At 37.2% G+C, this 20,830-nt stretch overlaps 1 long non-coding RNA gene across 1 annotated transcript; it reads left to right on the top strand.

The window, feature by feature from the left end:
* Nucleotides 1-1,157: 1,157 nt before the first annotated feature.
* LOC129053126 (uncharacterized) lies at nucleotides 1,158-20,565 on the top strand. The gene is made up of 3 exons (XR_008518234.2): nucleotides 1,158-1,258; nucleotides 1,981-2,129; nucleotides 20,310-20,565. It is a non-coding gene; the product is annotated as an uncharacterized LOC129053126 (long non-coding RNA).
* Nucleotides 20,566-20,830: the final 265 nt, after the last annotated feature.

Here is a 20,830-nt window from a genome sequence, read left to right as displayed (position 1 = left end):
TGCTGAGATTACATGTCTGAGCCGCAGTAGTGCCCTGCTGTATTTTTAGTAGAGATGGGGTTTTTCCATGTTGTACATGGTGTTCTGTAACTTCTGAGTTCAAGCAATCCTCTCATCTTGGCTTCCCAAAGTGCTGGAGTTACAGGCGGGACCCACCATGCCTGGCCATTTTTACCTTACCTTTTCATATTTAAAACAAAGCTATATTGCTATTATGAGTGATTGTTGTTAGGTTCTTCGCTGCTTCTGAAAAATGGGGTGATAATCTTAGAAGGACCTGCTTCATGCGATGTGGTCCATAAAACTTCCTCTGCCCCAATTTTAGGGCAGAAGACAATTTCTGTTACTGCAGTTTGGCCATTTTTGCAGATATTCAGGCATCTGTTTAGTGACCTTAGTTAAATTGTGACATTATGCCTAAAGGAGCCTGCAAGCTTTTACTTTTGCAGCACTATGAAGTCATCATTCAATTGTAAAATTTCCTTTTTAAATTTCAGGTTGACTTAATGTCTGTCAAAGCAGTCTTTGGCAATAACAAAACAAATATATGCTGAATGAAAATGTTCAAGAGATGAGTGACTATTTACTACTAAAAGAAGAAAAATTGGAAGAGAATAAAAATGAAAACATACATCTCTTAAACCATATGTCCACCCCCTAGGTTCAAGCAATTCTCCTGCCTTTGCCTCCCAAGTAGCTCAGACTACAGGAATGCACCACCCACACCCAGCAAATTTTTGTGTACTTAATAGAGACAGGGTTTCACCATATTGGCCAAGCTGGTCTCAATCTTTTGGCCAAAATGATCCACTAGCCTCGACCTCACAAATTGCCAGGATTACAAGTTCAATCCACTGTGCATGGCTTGCATGTTTTAGTGATTCATACTGCATCGGTATTATAAAACTATGCTTTGTCCTTGTAAGGGCAGGCTTAGATTGGGAAGATTTATAAAATTACAATTTCTGGATTAAACTCTGCTAACCTACCTCTAGGTGGTATCAAGACATTTTTTGCCCTCTACCTGCTGATTGGGTTTGGCCAGTGGGGACACCAGCCTACACATACAGTAGCGCTGGACTTGCTGCTTTTTCTCAAGGCCAAGTGATGTCATAATTCCTGCGATGACATCTTTCAAGTTCTCTGCACCATCCGCCTCTCTCCATTGCTGATAATTTCTCCCTCCTTTAATTCTCCATTCCCAAGGAGTGCTAAGAGTGTGGTCTTGCTACTATCCATAGGAACTCTGTCATCTTTTGTGAGTACACTGAATAAGTCACTCTTTATTAAAAAGTTCTTAGATGACTTTGATTGTGGGGCCCATCAGTTTCTGCCTGGATCCCAACTGCTGCTGACAGATGCACAGATTACATTGAATCTCGAGTCTGTCATCGAAAGGTAGACCAGATAGCTCCTTCTGTGCATGGTAGAGATGAGAAACAGGCTTTCAGATTAATTTGAGAATGTGAGTTCTTTTTTTCTCTACCATTGTGCATTCCACAAGCAATGAATGAATTCCTGTTTTCCCTCCAACAAATCATTTGTCATGTTTTAAAAGAGGTTTAGCCATTCCAGCAAATATAGATGGGCCATGCTATCTCACTGTTGTAATTTTCAGTCCCTTAAAGATATATGAGTTTGAGCATCTTTTTGTTTGCTTTCTATCAGTGTATTTTCATTGGTGTGTTCAGCTCTTTACTCATTGTTAATTGGGTAATATATCTTATTTTTCAGTTTCAAGATTTGTGTATTTTCAGTGCAAGTTCTTGATTAGATCTGTATTTTGCAGATATTTCTTTTCAGTCTGTTGCTTATCTTTCTATTTCCTGAACAAGATTTTACTCAGAGTACAAAGTATTAATATAAGAAAACTAAAATTATTAATTTTTTTTTACCATTACTGATCAGCTTTGGTGTCATTTGTTAAAGCTTATGACCAAAACTGAGATCACATAAATTTCTTTCTGTACTTCCTTTTAGAATTTGCATAGTTTTACATTTCCAGTTAATGGCTTCTTCACCATAGAAAAAAAAAAAAAAAAAAAAAAAGAGGAGAGGGGGAATTGCTGGCAAGATGGCTGAAGAAAAACAGCTCCAGACTGCAGCTCCCAGGGAGATCGACACAGAAGGTGAGGGATTCCTGCATTTCCAACTGAGGTACACCGTTCATCTCATAGGGACTGGTTGGACAGTGCCTGCAGCCCATGGAGTGTGAGCTGAAGCAGGGTAGGTCATCACCTCTCCCCGGAAGCCCAAGGGGTCAGGAAATCTTCTTATTTACCAAAGGGAAGTTGTGAGGGACTTAGCCTGAGGAACCATGCACCCGGTTACTAATATGTGCTTCTCCCATGGTCTTGACAACCTGCAGACCAGGAGATTCCCTTTGGTACCTACCCCATGAGGGCCATGGGTTTCAAGCACAAAACTGGGTGGTTGTTAGAAAAAACACTGAACTAGTTATAGGAGTGTATTGTTGTTGTTGTCATTGTTTTTAATACTCCAGTGCTGCCTGGAATGCCAAGGAGACAGAACTGTTCACTCATCTGAAAGGGGGTGCTAAGGCCAAGAAGCCAAGTGGTTTGGCTCGGCAGGTGCCACCCCCGACGGTGGCAATCCAACTAAGGTTCACCAGATCGAAATTCTCACTGCCAGTGCAGCAGCATTCTGAGATCTACCTGGGACACTGGAGCTTGGTGGGGGGATGGGCATATGCCATTGCTGAGGCTTGAGTAGGCTGATTTACCCTCATGGTGTAAACAAAGCCTCAGGGAAGTTTGAACTGCAGCTCAGCAAGACTGATGTGGCCAGACTGCCAGATTTCTCCTCTCTGGGTAGGGCATTTTTGAAACAAATGACAGTAGCCCCAGTCAGGGGCTTATAAATAAAACCCCCATCTCCCCGGGACAGAGCACCTGGGGGAAAAGGAAGTCATGGACACAGCTTCAGCAAACTTCAACATCCGTGCCTGATGGCTCTGAAGGAGCAGCTCACCTCCCATCACAGGGTACCAGCTCTGCTAATGGTCAGATTGCCTTCTCAAGTGTATCCCTGACCTCTGTGTATCCTGACTGGGAGACATCTCCTGGCAGGGGCCGACAGACACCTTGTACAGCCAGATACACTGGCTGGCATCTGACAGATGCCCCTTGGGGATGAAGCTTCCAGAGAAAGAATAGACAGCAATCAATGAGACAGAAAATTAACAAGAATATTCAGGACTTGAACTCAGCTGTGGACTAAGTAAACCTAATAGATATCTACAGAACTATCCACCCCCAAATCAACAGAATATACATTCTTCTCAGTGCCACATAATACGTATTCAAAAATTGACCACATAATTGGAAGTACAACACTCCTCAGCAAATGCAAAAGAATGGAAATTATAACAAAGAGCCTCCCAGACCACAGTGCAATGAAATTAGAACCCAGGATTCAGAAACTCACCCAAACATTCACAACTACATAGAAACTGAACACTTAGGAGCAGGCTGCAAATCATTGCTGGGTAAATAACGAAATAAGGTAAAGATAAAGATATTCTTTGAAACCAATGAGAATGAAGACACAATGTGTCACAAACTCTGGGACATATTTAAAGCAGTGTTTACATAAAAATTGATAGCACTAAATGCCCAAAAGAGAAAGCAGGAAAGGTCTAAAATTGACACCCTAACATCAAAATTAAAAGAACTAGTTTAGCAACAACAAATGAATTCAAAACCTAGCAGAAGACGTAGAATAACTAAGATCAGAGCAGAACTGAAAGAGATAGAGACACAAAAACCTTTCAAAAATCAATAAATCTGTAAGCTGGTGTTTTGAAAAGATCAACAATATAGATAGACCACTAGCCAGACTAATAAATAAGAAAAGAGAAAAATCAAATAGATGCAATAAAAAATGATATAGGGAATATCACTGCTGATCATCAGATAATACTATAAACAGCTCTATGCAAATACACTAGGAAATCTAAAAGAAATGGATAAATTCCTTTTCTTTATGTGTTTCTTTAAACACACCCTCCCAAGTTTAAACCAGGAGGAAGTTAAATCCATGAATAGTCTATTAACAGTTCTGAAATTGAGGCAGTAACTGATAGCCTATCAACAAAGAAAATCCAGGACCAGACAGATTCATAGCTAAATTTTATCAGACATACCAAGAGGCGCTAGTACCATTCCTTCTAATATTATTACAAACAATACAAAAAGCGGAAATCCTTCATAAATCATTTTATGAGGCCAGCATCATCCTGATACTAAAACCTGGCAGAGACACACCAAAAAGAGGAAATTTCAGGCCAGTATCCCTGAAGAACATTGATGTGAAAATCCTCAATAAAATACTAGCAAACTCAATCCAGCAGCACATCATAAAGCTTATCCACCATGACCATATCAGCTTTACCCCTGGGATGCAAAGCTGGTTCAACATATGCAAATCAATAATGCATCACATAAACAGAACCAATGACAAAAACCACATGATTATGTCAATAGATGCAGAAAAGGCATTCGTCAAAATTCAACACCACTTTATGGTAAAAACTCTCAATAAAGTAGAAAGTATGGAACATATCTCAAAATAATAAGAGCGATTTATGCCAAACCCACTGCCAATATACTGATGGGCAAAAACCGGAAGAATTCCCTTTGAAAACTGGTACAAGATAAGGATGCACTCTCTCTCCACTCTTATTCAACCTAGTATTGAAGCTTCTGACCAGGGTAATTGGGAAGAAAAAGAAATAAAAGGCATTGAAATCACAAGAGAGGAAGTCAAATTGTCTGTTTGCAGATGACATGATTGTTTACTTAGAAAACCCATCATCTCAGCATAAAATCTCCTTAAGCTGGTAAGCAACTTCAGCTAAGCCTCAGGTTCAAAATCGATGTGCAAAAATCACAAGCATTCCTACACACAATAACAGAGAACAGAAAGACAAATCATGAGTAAACTCCCATTCACAATTACTACTAAGAGAATAAAATACCTCGGAATAAAACTAACAAGGGAAGTGAAGAACATATTCAAGGAGAACTTCAAACCACAGCTCAAGGAAATAAGAGAGGATACAAAGAAATGAAAAAAAGCTTCCATGCTCATGGATAGGAAGAATCAATATTGGAAAAATGGCCATACCGCCCAAAGTAATTTATAGATTCAATGCTATCATCATCAAGTTAACATTAATTTTCTTCACAGAATTGGAAAAAAAGCTACTTTGAAGTTCATACGGAACCAAAAAAGAGCCTGCATAGACAAGACAATCTTAAGCAAAAAGAATAAATCTGGAGGCATCACGCTACCTGTCTTCAAACAATATCACAAGGCTACAGTAAGCAAAAGAGCATGGTACTTGTACCAAAATAGATATAGACCAATGAAACATAACAGTAGCCTCAGAAATAATACCACAGAATCTACTGCCATCTGATCTTTGACAATCCTGAAACAAGCAAGAAATGGGGAAAAGATTTTCCCTTTAATAAAGTGTGTTGGGAAAACACGCTAGCCATATGCCGATAACTGAAACTGGACCCCTTCCGTACACCTTATGTAAAATCAACTAAAGATGGATTAAAGACTTAAATGTAAGAATTAAAATCATAAAATTCCTAGACAAAAACCTCGGCAATACCATTCAGGACACAGGCATGTGCAAAGACTTCATGTTTAAACACCAAAAGCCATGGCAATAAAAGCCAAAATTGACTAATAGGACGTAATTAAACTAAAGAGCTTCTGCACAGCAAAATAAACTATCATCAGTGTGAACAGACAACCTACAGAATGGGTGAAAATTCTTGCAATCTGTCTATCTGAAACAAGGCTAATGTTCAGAATCTACAAGGAAATTAAACAAGTTTAGAAGAAAAAAGAAAAAAACCTCATCCAACAGCGGGCAAAAGATACGAACAGACACTTCTCAAAGGAAGACTTTGATGCAGGCAACAAACGTGAACAAATGCTCATCATCCCTCGTTATTAGAGAAATACAAATCAAAACCAAAGTGAGATACCATCTCATACCAGTTAGAATGGCAATCAGTACAAATTCAGAAAACAGCAGATGCTGAAGAGGACATAGAGAAATAGGATGCTTTCACAGTGTGGCTGGGAGTGTTAGTTATTTAACCATTGTGGAAGACAGTGTGGCAATTTTTCAAGGAGCCAGAACTAGAAAAACCACTGGACCCAGCAGTCCCATTTCTGGGCATATAACCAAAGTACTATAAATCATTCTACTATATGGACACACACACATGTATGTTTATCACAGCTCTATTCACAGTAGCAAGGACTTGGGACGAACCCAAATGTGCATCAGTGATAGACTGGATAAAGAAAATGTGGCACATATACTCCACGGAATAGTATGCAGCCATAAAAATGGATGAGTTCATGTCTTTTGCAGGGACGTGAATGAAGCTGGAAACCATCATTCTCAGCAAACTGTCACAGAAATAGAAAATCAAACACCGCATGTTCTCATTTTAAAGTGGGAGTTGAACAATGAGAACATATGGACACAGGGAGAAAAACATCACATGGTGGCAGGTGGTGGGATAGTGTAGAGATAACATTAGGAGAAATTTAGGTAACGAGTTGATGGGTGTAGCACACCACCGTGGCATGGTCATTTGCATTTCTCTAATGACCAGTGATGATGGGCCTTTTTTCATATGTCTCTTGGCTGCATAAATGACTTATTTTGAGAAGCGTGAACAGACATACAGGTGGCCAACAAACTTTTTTTTAAAAGCTCAATATTATTGATTATTAAAGAAATGCCAATCAAAAGAAAAATGAGATACCATCTCATACCTATCAGAATGGCTATTATCATAAAGTAAAAGAATAACTGATGCACTTTTGTCTGCTTTCAATTGTGGGGACACAGACTCTTGGGTGTCTCAGGAATTTTATGTGTAATCTCTCAATCTATTCACCCAGTGCCCATCCTTATCTAATTTTCCAAGGCTTTGTCCAGCTAAGACTTTAAAGTCACAGCTTGTGCTATCTAACTATAGAAAAGCTAATAATGTGCTGTTTCTAAAGATAAAAAGAATTTCATTGTTTGTTAGATAATTGATAAGATCACTCTCAATTTATAAATCAAGGAAATAATGGTTAATGAAAGGAAAGTCTGTGTTTGTGATCATAAGAAAAGAAAAAATCTCAGCGCTGAAGACAAATGACACAATTTTTGAAATTACAGAAGAATTTATTAGACAGACTATTACCTTGATATCTTCCCTGTGTGTTATTAGTTCCAAGTTTTGTTAGCTTTAAATACTTACATGTTATGTAGTCCATCAGTACATTTAAATGACAAAAAAGTCCTAGCACACATCATGACAATTCATATAAATATTTGTAAATCTCCTTAGTGGTACAGTGTAAAGTAAATAAAGTAAGCTTAGATATTTAAGCAGATGATTTATTAATATTTAAATATTGAAATGCTGTGAAGGTATGTAATTATGTCACAGTTTTGGTATGCGACTTGGGGCATTTGTTTATCCATGTACCCCATTAACTTAATGACTTCCCTTATTACTTCCTGCTGGATGATAAATTTTGGGCCCATGGAGGCTGAGGGACAAACTGTTACCTTTATTGGAAACTCTAGTCCAGCAGGAAAGTTTTCATTTCAGAATATTATTGCCTGTCAGATAGTTTCTTTTCTCATCTAAGGAAACTTCAGGAGTATGTTACTTAGCTGCTCCTCAGGTGGAGCTGGACAGGACTAATTTTACCACACAGAATAACATGGCTATGAGAAAAGCTAATCTATGAAACACTTGATGGAGCAAAACTGATATATTTTACTGTTCATCTTTTTATGTGCTGTGCTTGTTTTCCATATGCATGTCTTTCTGCTGAAGTGTGTGTTCAACTATTTCTCCATTTTGTAATTGTTTGTCTTTTTTTGTTGCATAAGTATGCAACATATATTGTGTTGCATGTATTGTGGATAACATATATTGTGGATAACAGTCTTCATATATTGTGGATAACAGTCTGTTGTTACATACATAACATACAAACCTTCCTTTCTGTAACATGTCATTTCACTTTCTTGATAGTATCTTTTGATACACAAATATGTTAATTTTGAGAAAATTCTTTAGTTGCCTGCGCTTTTGGTATCAGATCTAAGAAACCACTGCTAAATCGAAGGTTATGAAGAATTATCCCTATGTTTTCTTCTACAGTTTATGTTTTTACCTCTAATATGTAGTCTTTGAACCATTTTGAGTTAATTTTCTTTTGTGTTGTGAGAAAATAGAACAATTTCTTTGTTTGTGGTAGTCAGTTGTATAACACAATTTGTTCAATTTACTGATTTTGGCTACATGTCAAAAATCAATTGACCATAGAGGTATTGTTGGATTTAAAATTCTGTTCCATTGACCTCTGTGTGTGTCCTTATTCCAGTATTATGCTGTTTTGATTACTGCTGCTTAGCAGTAATATTTGAAATTGAGAAATGTGAGCCTCCAAGTTGGTTTTTGTTTTCAAGAACAATTTGGCTATTCAGGATCTCATGAAATTTATATGAATGTTAGAATTGTCTTGCCCATTTCTACCAAAAGGACTTTGGTGTTTTCATAGGAATCACAATGAATTTGTAGATTGCTTTGTGCAGTATTGTTACATAAAAAATCATCTTCTAATCCAGAAACATTGAGTGTCTTTACATTTATTTAGGGTTTCTGGAATTTATTTCAGCAGTATTTTGTAATTTTTCATGTCTAATTCTTCCACCTTGGTTAAATTTAGTCTTGAAAACAATATGATCATTGATTTTTTGTTCTGGCTTTTCTGTTGCCCAGCTGGGAATGTGGTTGTGCAATCATATACCTCACTGCAGCTTCAAATAGTTTGGCTTGAGCAATCATCCCGCCTTGGCCTCCCAAAGTGCTAGAATTAGACTTGTAAGTCACCACACTCAGCCTGTTTTTTTGTCTTTTTTCTTTTTGTTTCGAAAGTTGAAAAAGATGATTTACTTTATAATCAATGAAAATATAGTACTTTGAATTTCCCAAAAGGCATAATGCACAAGAACTCTAATTTGCATAGTTGACTTACTGACCATCTTGGTAAAGTTCAATTACTTCTTAAGAAATTGTACCTGGTAATCTTCTAAAATCATCTTTAAATAAACTTCTTAAATTGTAACAATAAAAAAATGACAAGACACATTTAAGCAATACTGGAAGTTTATCAAAGGACTTAAGACATTTCAACGCATATTTTTTTCTCTCTCTTTCTTTTTCTTTCTTTCTTTTTCTTTCTTTCTTTCCTTCTCTCTCTCTCTCTCTTTCTTTCTTTCTTGACGGTGTCTCATTTTTTGTCGAAGGTGGACTGCAATTGTTCTATCATGGCTCACTGCAGTCTGCAGCCTTTCAATCCTGGGCTCCTTTGATCTTTCTGCCTTAGCCTCAGCCAGAATACCTGGCAAATTTTTTTTTTTTTTTTTTTTTTTTGGAGACAATGATTTGCCATGTTGCCTGGGCTCATCTCAAACCTCTGGGCTCAAGTGATGTGCCTGCCTTGAATTATAGGCATTAATAAAACATTTATTGTGTTAGAGTCAGTAAGAGTAAACCAATGTTTTGGCAAAGTTTTGAACCTACATATAATGCAATTATTTGCATAACTCCGGTAATGCTATGGGCAGCTACAACATCAAAATAGTTTCATTAACAAATAACCAAATACATAAAAACTCTTAGCCCAATTGTTTAATTGTAAAACATGTTTATTTTTTCTAGTTTTCAGCATTTTCTAGATCATTGTTCATTTTAAAAGTCATATCCATAGGATAACGAAAAGCACCTATGAATTACCGTATTTGTTTATTTCTCAGTTTGTGAAAATATCCTTAATTTGTTGACATTGCAAACGAATTTCAACTCTGTTATGAAAAAACAGAAGACAACCTTGTTAGCAATTAATTTTATAGTTACATTGCATACAAGGAATGTGCTATCCATTAAAAACTACAAACTCAACTACTGGTCTTAAACACTCAAAAGAGTTACCAGTTGGTTTTAATTTATTTTATTATATCAGTCTATTGTATTTATAAACAATCCACTGTATTTACATACAATCTAGAAAGTTTACAGCCATCAGAAGTTCTAGTGCAGTTTCAGGTGAAATGGGAATTTAAAAATCCCTATGGAGCTGTAGATGTACTAATATGTGTAGGTAAAATATGTGCACTCTCTTCGCAGTACTTTTGAAGGGATGTCTCTCACATTGACCTCAATGGTTTTCTTCTCAGCAAAATGACTTGGGCCACTCAACAAGGGTTTCATTATTGCTGATATTTATGCATGTTCTTTTATAAAAGATTTATGACTCAAAGGATATTTACTTGACATCATGGGGTTAGGGCTTTCAAAACCACTGGAGGTTTTCTCTTCATCCATTATGTTTTAAAGTAATTCTACTTTGATTTCTCAGAAACTTGAAGAGTTTCTTTTTAGCCCCACAGCCACTAAAGCTAGGTCCCAACGTAGCAGCACAGCCTCAACTCCAAGGCTGTCCCTCCCCCAGCTGCCTGCATCTATGGCTTCCCAGGGCAGAGGAAATGTTTCACCTTCCTGTTTTTTTGAGAAAAGAAATTGTTGTCTTAACTTCATTTTTATATGGTTTATTGCTAGTGAATAGAAATAGATTTTGTGGCCAGGTGCAATGGCTTATGCCTGTAATCTCAACACTTTAGGAAGCCAAGGTGGGCACATCATCTAAGGTCAGGAGTTCGAGACCAGCCTGACAGCATGGAGAAATCCAGTCTCTAGTAGAAATACAAAATTAGCCGGGCGTGGTGGGGCCTGTCTGAATCCCAGATACTCAGGAGGCTGATGTGAGAGAACCACTCAAACCCAGGAGATAGAGTTTGTGGTGAGCCGAGATAGTGCCATTGTATTCCAGCATAGGCAACAAGAGCAAAATGCCATCAAAAATATAAGATTTTTTGTGTTGATATTTTGTCCTGTTATTTTGCTTAATTTGTTTGCTAGATTTCATAATTTCTGGTTGGTTCCTCATGGTTTTCTGTGTATGAGATCTGTCGGTAGTTTTACTTTTCTCTTTTACATATGAATGGCTGTGTGTGTGTGTGTGTGTGTGTACATATATAATTGTTCCACTGGAACTTCTAGTACAGGGTTTAATACAGTCGAGCGTCAGTGATGTGTTCCTCATCTTAAAGCTTTGGTTCCCATAAATTTAGATAATGATTGTTATGAGTTTTTCATAACGACATTTTATCATGTGAAAAAAATGTGAACCACAGTTTATTGGATTTTTAATTGTTAAATATGTTTTAATTGTTAAACATGTTAAATATGTTGACTGTCTTTAAGTACTTTTGGTAAAAGTTGAGACAAACGTGGTGTATTCCATCATTTGATTTACATAATATATTGAAAAGGGATGGCATTAGAATGGGAAAAAACCATCGCTTTTCTGAGAAAAGATCTTAAACATTGTGGTGTATAATGTCTTCGCTATGTAACAAATTCCATGTACTGTTATTTGATTAAATATTATGATGTCTATAGTTATCAGATTTAGTAACATTAATTTTTTGTCCTAGTGATATCATAAGTTTAATTCAATACTCATTTAGGGTTAGAAATGGGTATGACTTCTTGTACTTTTATGGGTATAAGGGGTTTGAGATTAGTGTCATAGAGGATGTATTTACAATTTTTTAAGCATAATGTTGTAACCTTAAGGATAGGATAGAAACGGAAGATTATGATACGGTTTACAATTGCAGAAAAGTTCAGGATTAGATTGAGGGTTAGGGTTGGACTTGAGATAAGATTTAATGCTGTGGTAGGATTAGGGTTGGAGTTACAGTTATGATTAGGGTTATAGGTTAAGGTTAGGGTTGAGTTTAGGGTTAGGGTTCATAATCAGGGTTATAGTTTAGGTTTGGGGTTACATTATGCTTAGGTTTAGGGTAAAAAGATAGGCTTACGTTTAAGTTAGGAAATAGGGTCTTGACCAGGGTTAGGGTTAGTTCTAAGGGTTAGCTTGAGGGTAAAGGTTAGAGCATTAGTGTTGGGTTTCTGTGTTTGGGTTAGTGTTTAGCATCAGGATAGGGCTTTGGGTTATGTTTAGCGTTAGGCTTCAGGGTTCAGGGTTAGGGTTTAGGGTTACTGTTAAGGTTAGTGTTCAACATTTATGGTTAGATGTTAGTGTTAGTGTTGGGCGTACAGTTAGAGCTTTGTATTTAGGTTTAGCATGACTGTTAGGGCTGGGTTTGTATTGAGGTTGAGCTTGGTGGTCATGATTAGGGTTATTAGCATTAGTATTAAGATTTTTCAATAGTTAGGGGCTAAGATTAGGTTTAGGTATAGTGTTTAGGTTTAATTAGGATTACAAGTTTTGGTTTAGGGCTAGGGTTAGTGTTAAGGTTTAGGGTTTATGACTTAGGGTTAAGGTTATGATTAGGTTCAGTGTTTAGGGTAAGAGTTATTTTTAGGTTTAGTGCCAAGGTTAAGATTATATTAGAATTATGTTAGCTTTACTGTTAGGATAAGGGCATTAGGGTTAGTGTTTAATGTGAGTGTTAGAGTTATGGAATGTAGTTAAAATTACCTTCAGTGTTTTTGGGAATTAGGGTTTTATAGTTAGAATTAGGATTAGGTTTATGTGGTAGTATAAGGGTTTGCATTAGGGTTTGGTTTAGGGTCAGGTTTAGGATTCAGGATGAGGGTGAAAAGTAGGGTAAGTGTTATGTTCAGTGTTAGGGTTATGATTAAAAGGTTTGGTTTAGTGTTAAAATTTAGGGTTAGAGTTTAGTGTTCATTTATGGTTTAACACTGGGTACCTGCTTGTGGTTCAGTTAGGGTTAAAATGATGTTTAAATTGTTTGTCTAAAAATTAGGATTAGGGTTAGTGTTAGGGTTAGAGCAGGGCTTGGGATTAGGTGTTAGTGTTAGAGTTAGGGTTTACGGTTTGGCTAATGTTTGGGGTATTGTTTAGGGTTAGTGTTATAATTAGGGTTGGGATTTGGGCTTAGAATTCTCTGTTTAATGTAAGGTAAGGTTTATGTTTATGTTTGGTGTTCGTGTAGGGGTAGGGTTAAGTTAAGGGCAAAATGGTTAGGATTAGTGGTAAGGGTTATGTTTAGTGTCAGGGTTAGGGTTAGGCTTACTGGTAGGGCATACATTTGGGTTTGGTGTTATGGTTGAAGTTAGGGTTAGAATTTGGGATAGGAATTAGGCATAGGGTTTCAGTTAGTGTTAGGGTTTAGGATTAATGTTAGGGATTAGCATCGGCGTTAGTGTTACAGTTAGGGACTAAGGTTTAGTTTAGCTATTAGGGTTAGGGTCTTGGCTTATGGTTAGGGTTATGGGTTATGATTAGAGTTTATAGTTTAGGATTAGGATTATGTTTAGGTTTTAGGCTTTAGGTTTACAGTTATCATTTAGGCTTATTTTTAGCGATGGGTTTAGAGTTAGGTTAGTTTTAGTGTTAAAGTTCAAGTTTTATGCTTTTATAATTAGGATTATTGTTATTGATAGGGTTATGTGTTGAGCTTATGGTTAGATTCACTTTTTCAGTGTTTCATTGTTAGGATTAGGATTACTTATAAAAATAAGAGATTGGCTTTGGGTTAAGGTTAAGGTTTCAAGGTTAGTTTTAGGGTTAAGTGTTAAGGTTAGTATTTAGGGTAAGGATTAAATTTAGGTTATCAGATAGAGTAAGTTTTAGGTTTAGGATTATAGGGTATGGGTTAAAATTCAGGGTTAGGGTTAGCCTCAGGATATAGAATTAGTGTTAGGGGTTAGTGTTAGTGTTAGAGTTAGAGTTTAGTGTTAGTGTTCGTGTTTTCATTGCGCTTTTGGTTCTAGGTCTGTTGGTGTTATAGATAGGGCACAGTGTTAGAATTAGGATTAAGTTTAGAATTATTGTTTAATGTTATTGTTAGGGTTAGGGTAAGTGTAGGTTAAGCTTTAGGGTTATAGTTGTGGTTAGTGTTTGAATTCATATTAAGCAGTTAAGGTTAAGTTTATGTTTAGTATTATGATTACAGTCAGGGTTACAATTATTGGTTAGAATTAGTGTTAGGATTGGCATTAGGGTACAGATTGGGTTAACACAATAGGGTTAGAGTTTATGTTAGTAATTAGGCTTAGGGTTAAGGGTTAGGGTTAGGTGTAGGGTTAGGTTTGGGCTAAAGATTAATGTTAGGATTAGGGTTTGGGTTTTACGTAACAGCTAGGTTTAGGTTTGGGGTAGGTGTAGGGTTAGGGTTGTAATAAGATTTTTAGGGTTCAGGTTAGAGATTAGTATTAGACTTAATGTGAGTGTTATGTTCATGTTCAGAAGGCAAGTTTAGGAGCTAGAAGTTAGGTTTATGTGATAGGGGTTGTGGTTAGTGTTAGAGACTTTTAAAGTTTAGAGATATGGTTTTTGTTTATGGTTAGTGTTTTTGTCTTACGGTTAGGGTTTTGGGATTAGGGTTTTAGACTTAGGGTTTAAGTTCAGGTTTATGTAATGTTTGGGGTACCTTTGTGTTAGGGTTATTATCAAGGTCAGAGTAAAATTCAGGTTTCGCTGTTAGAGTGAGATTTTGAGTTGGGATTTGATTTGGGGTTTTGGTTTTAGTGAGTAGTTAGGCGTAGGGTTGATGTTGGCATCAAGTTTGTGGCTTAGGTTTGCTCTTAGTGTTAGGGATTCTGGGTTAGGATTAGGGAGAGGGGCTGAATTAAAGTTAATGTGATGATTAAGTATAAGGTTAGGGAAGGCACTGGGCAGCTAGGTACTATATTATGTCATCACTGTGGTTTGCAGAAGGGAGGACTGAACGTTGTACCCAGAACTTATTGGGTCTGAGTTCAGGGCCATCTTAATTGCTCATTGTACAGTCTAGTAGATTTGGAGCAGGAAGGAAGCTGCCTTCTGAGGCCACAGCTTTTCTAAATATCGACCAAGAGCTGACCAAATCCACAGTAGCTTGTTTTTGAGAGTGACAAATGTTTCAATGTAGTCTCTGCAAGGCCCAAAGGAAGGGAACATAGTGACAGCTTACACCAGAGAAACATTTTGGTAAACTTTAGAGGAAATAGTGGACATAATTAAATGCTGGTGGCCAAGCACTGTGTGTACCAGCCACAAGTGGAGACTAAGTTGGCACATTCTCCCGCACCAGCAAGAAAAAGCACCTTGCAGACTCTGACTCCAGTCTCTGGTGCAGGGGTTGTGTGAGATCTGGAATGACAGCAGAATTTAAAATCAGCTGAATTCCAAGTTGTTTGGCCTATTAAATCCTGGAAGGGCTATTGAGATTGATGGTTGTGGCAGTTCCTTTCTCAAAGAGGGAGACTGAGGCCTGTAAGTGGTGAGCCTGGTTCATGTGGCTTGAGATGACTGGACTAAATGTTGTGTCCACTTCTGTACTTTACATTCTTTGTTGTAACACATATCAGCTGTGCTCCTCCTTCCAGGCCTGTGACCATGAGGGGCCAACAGGATCAGGCTCCCAGGCTATGAAGTTCTCCTGTGTCTGGGAGCTGAGACCAGGTTGGCTCCAGGAAGGTGCCCAGTAAGGATTGAATTATAGGGGACCTATGAGAAGACAGGGCACAGTCCCCCAAATCACAAATCAGCTCTCCTTGCTGAAACAGCTAGATTGTGGAAAAAATCCACACTACAAACATGGGCTCACTTTTCCTTTCACCACTGGAGTTGAGACCGGGCAGAGGCTGCCACAGCCACTATGTCCCCTGGCACTTACCTATCCTCTCCACATGGCTATCCTGACCCTTTCTCTTGCTCCTCCAACTCTTATGTCTCCTGCCCATTTTAACCTCAGTGAAATGCAAGTCAAAACCACAGTAAGGTACCACTTCACATCCATTATAATTGCAAAAATCAAACAAACGAAAAGGTAACAATTGAAATGTTTCAAATGGAAGTGGGAAAATATGAAAGTAAAATGCTGCAGCTGCTGTGGAAAATAGTTTGGTAGTTCATCAAAAGCTAAATATATAATTACCATAGAACTCACAAAATCCACTCCAAGCTACATACACAAAATGTAAAACAGATATTCAAACAAAAACATGTATATGTATGTTCATAGCAGCATGCACAGTAACTAAAATATGGAAACAAACCAAATAAATGTCCACCAACAAAAAATAAGAAGCAAAATATAGTATGTCCATACAATGGCATAATACTCAGCTATAAAAAGGATTACAATATTAATGCTACAATGTGAAGAAAATTCAAAATCATTTTGGTTTAAGAAGCTGAACACAAAACTCACATACTGCATGATTTTATTTATATAAATATTTGGAATAAGTAAATCCATAGAGACAAAAAGTAGATTACTGGTTGCTAGGTATCAGAAAGAGGACAGATTGGATATTAGCTACTTAATAGGTAGGATATTTCTTTTTGGGATAATGAAAATAATTTGGAACTAAAGGTGATAGTTGCACAGAAATGTGCATGTACTAAGGATCACTAAAGAATTCATTAAGAAACAGTCAATTTTATATTATGTGAAGGAATTTCACCTCACTAAAAAGACAAAATTTCTTCTTCAGCATTCTCTCAGTAATTTGAGCTCTCTTTCCACAGAATGCTCTTAGCATGGGGTTCTGGTCCCTCCACAGTCCAGAACTGCCTCGGCTAGGACAGCCACACACTAGCACGTACTCCAGTCACACTGTCCACCAGCTCCTTGACTTGTTACTAGTAGAAGGTATCTTCGTTACTGGCATCAAATCTATCATGGTCTGCACTAACCTCAACTCTTGCCTCCTCACAAGAAAGAATGTGACTGAGGGGAATAAAGTAGCAAAAGAGGCTGAGAAAGATTTCACAGCAAACATGGATGTTTATTTAAAATTTTTAGTTAGAAAAAATGGAAAGTGCACTTGGAAGAGAACCGAATGAGTGACTTGAATATATACTATATATATATGACTTGCAAATATTTTGTCCCATGCTGTTAGATTTCTTTCCACTGTACTGTGTCCTTTGATGCACAAAAGCGTTTAGTTTTGATGAAGTTCAATTGATCTATTTTTTTCTTTTGTGTTCATTCATCAATATAGCTGAGAAATCATTTACAAATCCACAGCCAATAAGCACAAGAAAAGATATTCAAAATCACTAGCCACTTAATACATGAATATCTAAACCACAATGAGATTACCACTTTATCCCCATTAGAATGTCTATTTTTTTTTTTTAAGGAAAAGTTTGAGACTGTGGAGAAACTGGAACCCTTATCCATTGCTGAAGAGATTGTGAAATGGTGGTGATGGTTGCACAATGTGAGCATAGTTAATGCTACTGAACTATACACTCAATAATGTTTGAAATGGTAAATTTGTTTATGTTTGTTTTACCACATGCAACAAAAGCTTCCTCAGAAGTCATCCTAAAATAGTTACATGTGTGATGAAAGAAGAGAATTCTCTGTTATGAGTAGGAGGCTATTTATTTATTCATGGTGGTATACACACTCCTAGCTCTTCTACACGAACAGCATGATCTCATCAAGCAGAATGAGTCCCTTCTCACCTGGCCCATTTGCGCTTCTTTCCATCATTGCATTCTGCTAATCAACTCACTATCTACCCACTACAAACCACTGTAAATTACAGGTCTGTTTACCATCTCTGTAGACATTTCTTCTCTGTAATGTAATAGAACTGAAATCATACAATATATCATCTCTTCAGACTAGCTTTTATCACTTAGCTTTATGTATGCCTGATACATCCATGGCTTTGCATGACTTCATAAAGCACTCCTTTCTTTTGATGAATAGTATTTCCTTTTATGAATTTTCCTGGCTTGGTTAATATTGAAGGGCATCCTGATTCCTTAAAGTATTTGGCCATTGTCAAGAGAGCAGTTATACATAAATGCCTGTGGTTATTGTTTAGGGGTGAGTTTCTAAATCAGTTGTCTAAATACCTAAGTGTACAATTGTTAGCCTATATGATGAGACCATGTTTACCTTTGGAAAAAAGCTGCCAAGCTGGCAGAGGAAAACAATCATATTTTAATGTTGGTGTACAGTTATGCATTCCATCAGCAATGAATGAGATTTTCTGATGCAGTTTTGACTATATTTAAAAAGAAATTCAGACACAGTATAGCTGTTTAGTGCTCTCACACTTATTTTAATTTGCCTTCCCTGGATGACAAGTGTTCTTGAACATCATTTTGTAGTTATTGTTTGTTCATTAATCTATGATTGCTGCCAAAAAGCATGCATGTATTGTGCCACAGGAAACCAATTGTAAAAAATGTACTGTAAGCTCTACTTGGTAAAAACTAAGAAAATTATGCTGGTCCTCAGAGTCATTTATCCTGCTATTTTTTCTAATCTTATAGTTACTACAATAAAATAGTGAACTGTAGCTAATAAGACATTGTGGTGTATTAGTTTGACGCTTTGCTGTGTAGAGATTCCTTTCAATCAAGTGATTTCTTCATGGATGTCAAGGGAGCAACAGGAATTTCTAGAGTACAAACTGTTTCTGCTGGAATTCACAAAAAGCTCTGATTTCAATTTCAGTATATATCTTGCAATGCTGAATCATTGACAAAGATTAGAACTACAAAGATTCTGGTTCTTAAATCTGCTTCTGAAAAGTAAGCCAAAATTTGAAATTCCATGTGTTTGGTCGGTTAGTTTTCATCTTTCACAAAACATTCCACTACATCAGAATCAAATTTGAAGACTGGGATTCATTCAATAACAGTTTACTGTTATTCCTTTTTGCATTTAGAAATCACAAGTAAAATGTCTGATAATTTCAGTGGTACGCATTTTAAAAAATAAAATCCAGAAAGAAAGACAGATGAAATTAATTCCATGAATTTATAATAACTTGCTATTTGGTTTTTCTTACTACTGTTACTGTGTTATCTGTCTTGAGAAGATCAAAATAATAATGCATTGTACCAAGCATTCCAAAATAACTGCCAAAAAAAAGCAATTGAATCCTTTTTTTTTTTTTTTACAGAGTCTCACTCTGTTCCCACGGCTGGAGTGTTATGATCTCAACTCTGGTAACCTCAGCTTCCCAGGCTCACACAATTATCCTGTCTCAGCCTCCTGAGTATCTGGGATTACAGGAGCCCACCACCACTCCTGGTTAATTTTTCATATTTTTATTAGAGAGGTTTTTTCACCATGTTGACCAGGATGGTCTAAAATACCTGACCTAAGGACACCCACCTGGCTTAGCCTCCCAAAGTGCTGGGATTACAGGTGTGAGCCACCATGCCTGGCCAAGTTAATTATTTCATCTCTTTATGGAGACAAGTGTAGGTTGAAAACCATCTTTTCTAATACTTATCAGTGCCTCAAAATTGTTAGGATAAAAATAAAACTTCCAATCAAAGGATACTTATTGACATTCAGAATTTTAAGAAAAGCTGAGAAATAAAACATCCAGCTTCTGGCTTTTTCCTGGAGATCATGCCCAATGTCTGGGGAACACTTGGACCCTGGAGGAAGGGTAGAGCTGGGGTAAATAGTCTTTGGAGGAATTGCCACTATGGCAGCCACTTTTGCTCCTCAGGAAATGGCTTGGAGCCTCAGGCTTCAGCAGAAGTAACAGGGGCTCAGCAAGCAGTATTTTGTGTGCCTGTTTTCCATCTCCATATCTTCTTTGGTGAGGTATGTTTTCAGGTCTTTACCAATTAATTGGGTCATCTTAATTCTTTGTATATTGTGCATGAAATTCACTTTTCAGATGTGTTTCCTAAATTTTTCTCTGCCTGTGGCTTGTATTTTTGTTCTCTTAACCTGACCATATATTTTTTTTCTTTTTTACTTTTTTGTGTTTTTGCTTTTTTTGAGATGAAGTCTCAATGTCACCCAGGCTGTGGTGCAAAGGTGTGATTTTGGCCCACTGCAACTTATGCCTCCTGGGTTCAAGGGAGTCTTCTGTCTAAGCTTCCTGAATAGCTTGGATTGCATGAGCCTACAAACAAGCCCACTTTTTTTTTTGTTTTGTTTTGTATTTCTAGTAGTGACAGTGTGGCAGTCGGTTACTATGGGATGAAACGAAGGGGGATAAATTCAGAAATGAAGACAAAGACAAAAAAGATCTGTTTTAAAAGACGAGTCAGGAGGCTTATTGCTTCTAGTGAGCAAAGACCCTGAGCTTCTACAGGCCTTTGTAATTATTAGTCAGAATCAACAGGGAAGAAAGGCAATTGTTGTTCAGCTGCTTCATTTATCACAGGCTCACATATTTGCTTTCTTTATACTACAGGCTTCAAATGTTCCTATATGTAACAACAAGGACTACTGCACTTGGGGAATGACTGACCTCAGCATTCCTTCTGGTACCAGACGTGGTGTGTCAGTTTGCCAACATCTTGCTTTCACGAGAACAGTTTACTGCCTGCTTACAGCCCCTCCAGTCGTTACTGAGTTGGTCATGACCCTCATTCTTTTGGCCTCCAATATTTTTTCCTTTTTGTTTTTGCATTAGTTGAATAAAGGTAATTGCAGGCTATGCAGATCTCAATTGCTGTTTGGTGGTCAAGCTGATTTTACAGACAATCAACATAAAACAGACATAATAACATTACTCTGATAATCACAAAAAAGATATTGAGGTGCTGTTTCAAGGAGGTCCAAACGTTAAGGCTCTCTAAACCTTGCTGGAATTCTGCCCAAGATTTTAAAGATGGCTAAAATGTTTCAGTATGCTTATTCAACTTAAGGATTTCACTTTGTAAATCATTAATATCAAAAGCAACATTGGGTGTGAAAACCCCTGTAAATGGG

Source organism: Pongo abelii, chromosome Y (genome assembly GCF_028885655.2).
Source record: "Pongo abelii isolate AG06213 chromosome Y, NHGRI_mPonAbe1-v2.0_pri, whole genome shotgun sequence".
Classification (NCBI taxonomy): Eukaryota; Metazoa; Chordata; class Mammalia; order Primates; family Hominidae; genus Pongo; species Pongo abelii.
Note: the sequence above shows the minus strand (reverse complement) of the source record. Positions and strands in the feature narration are given on the sequence as shown.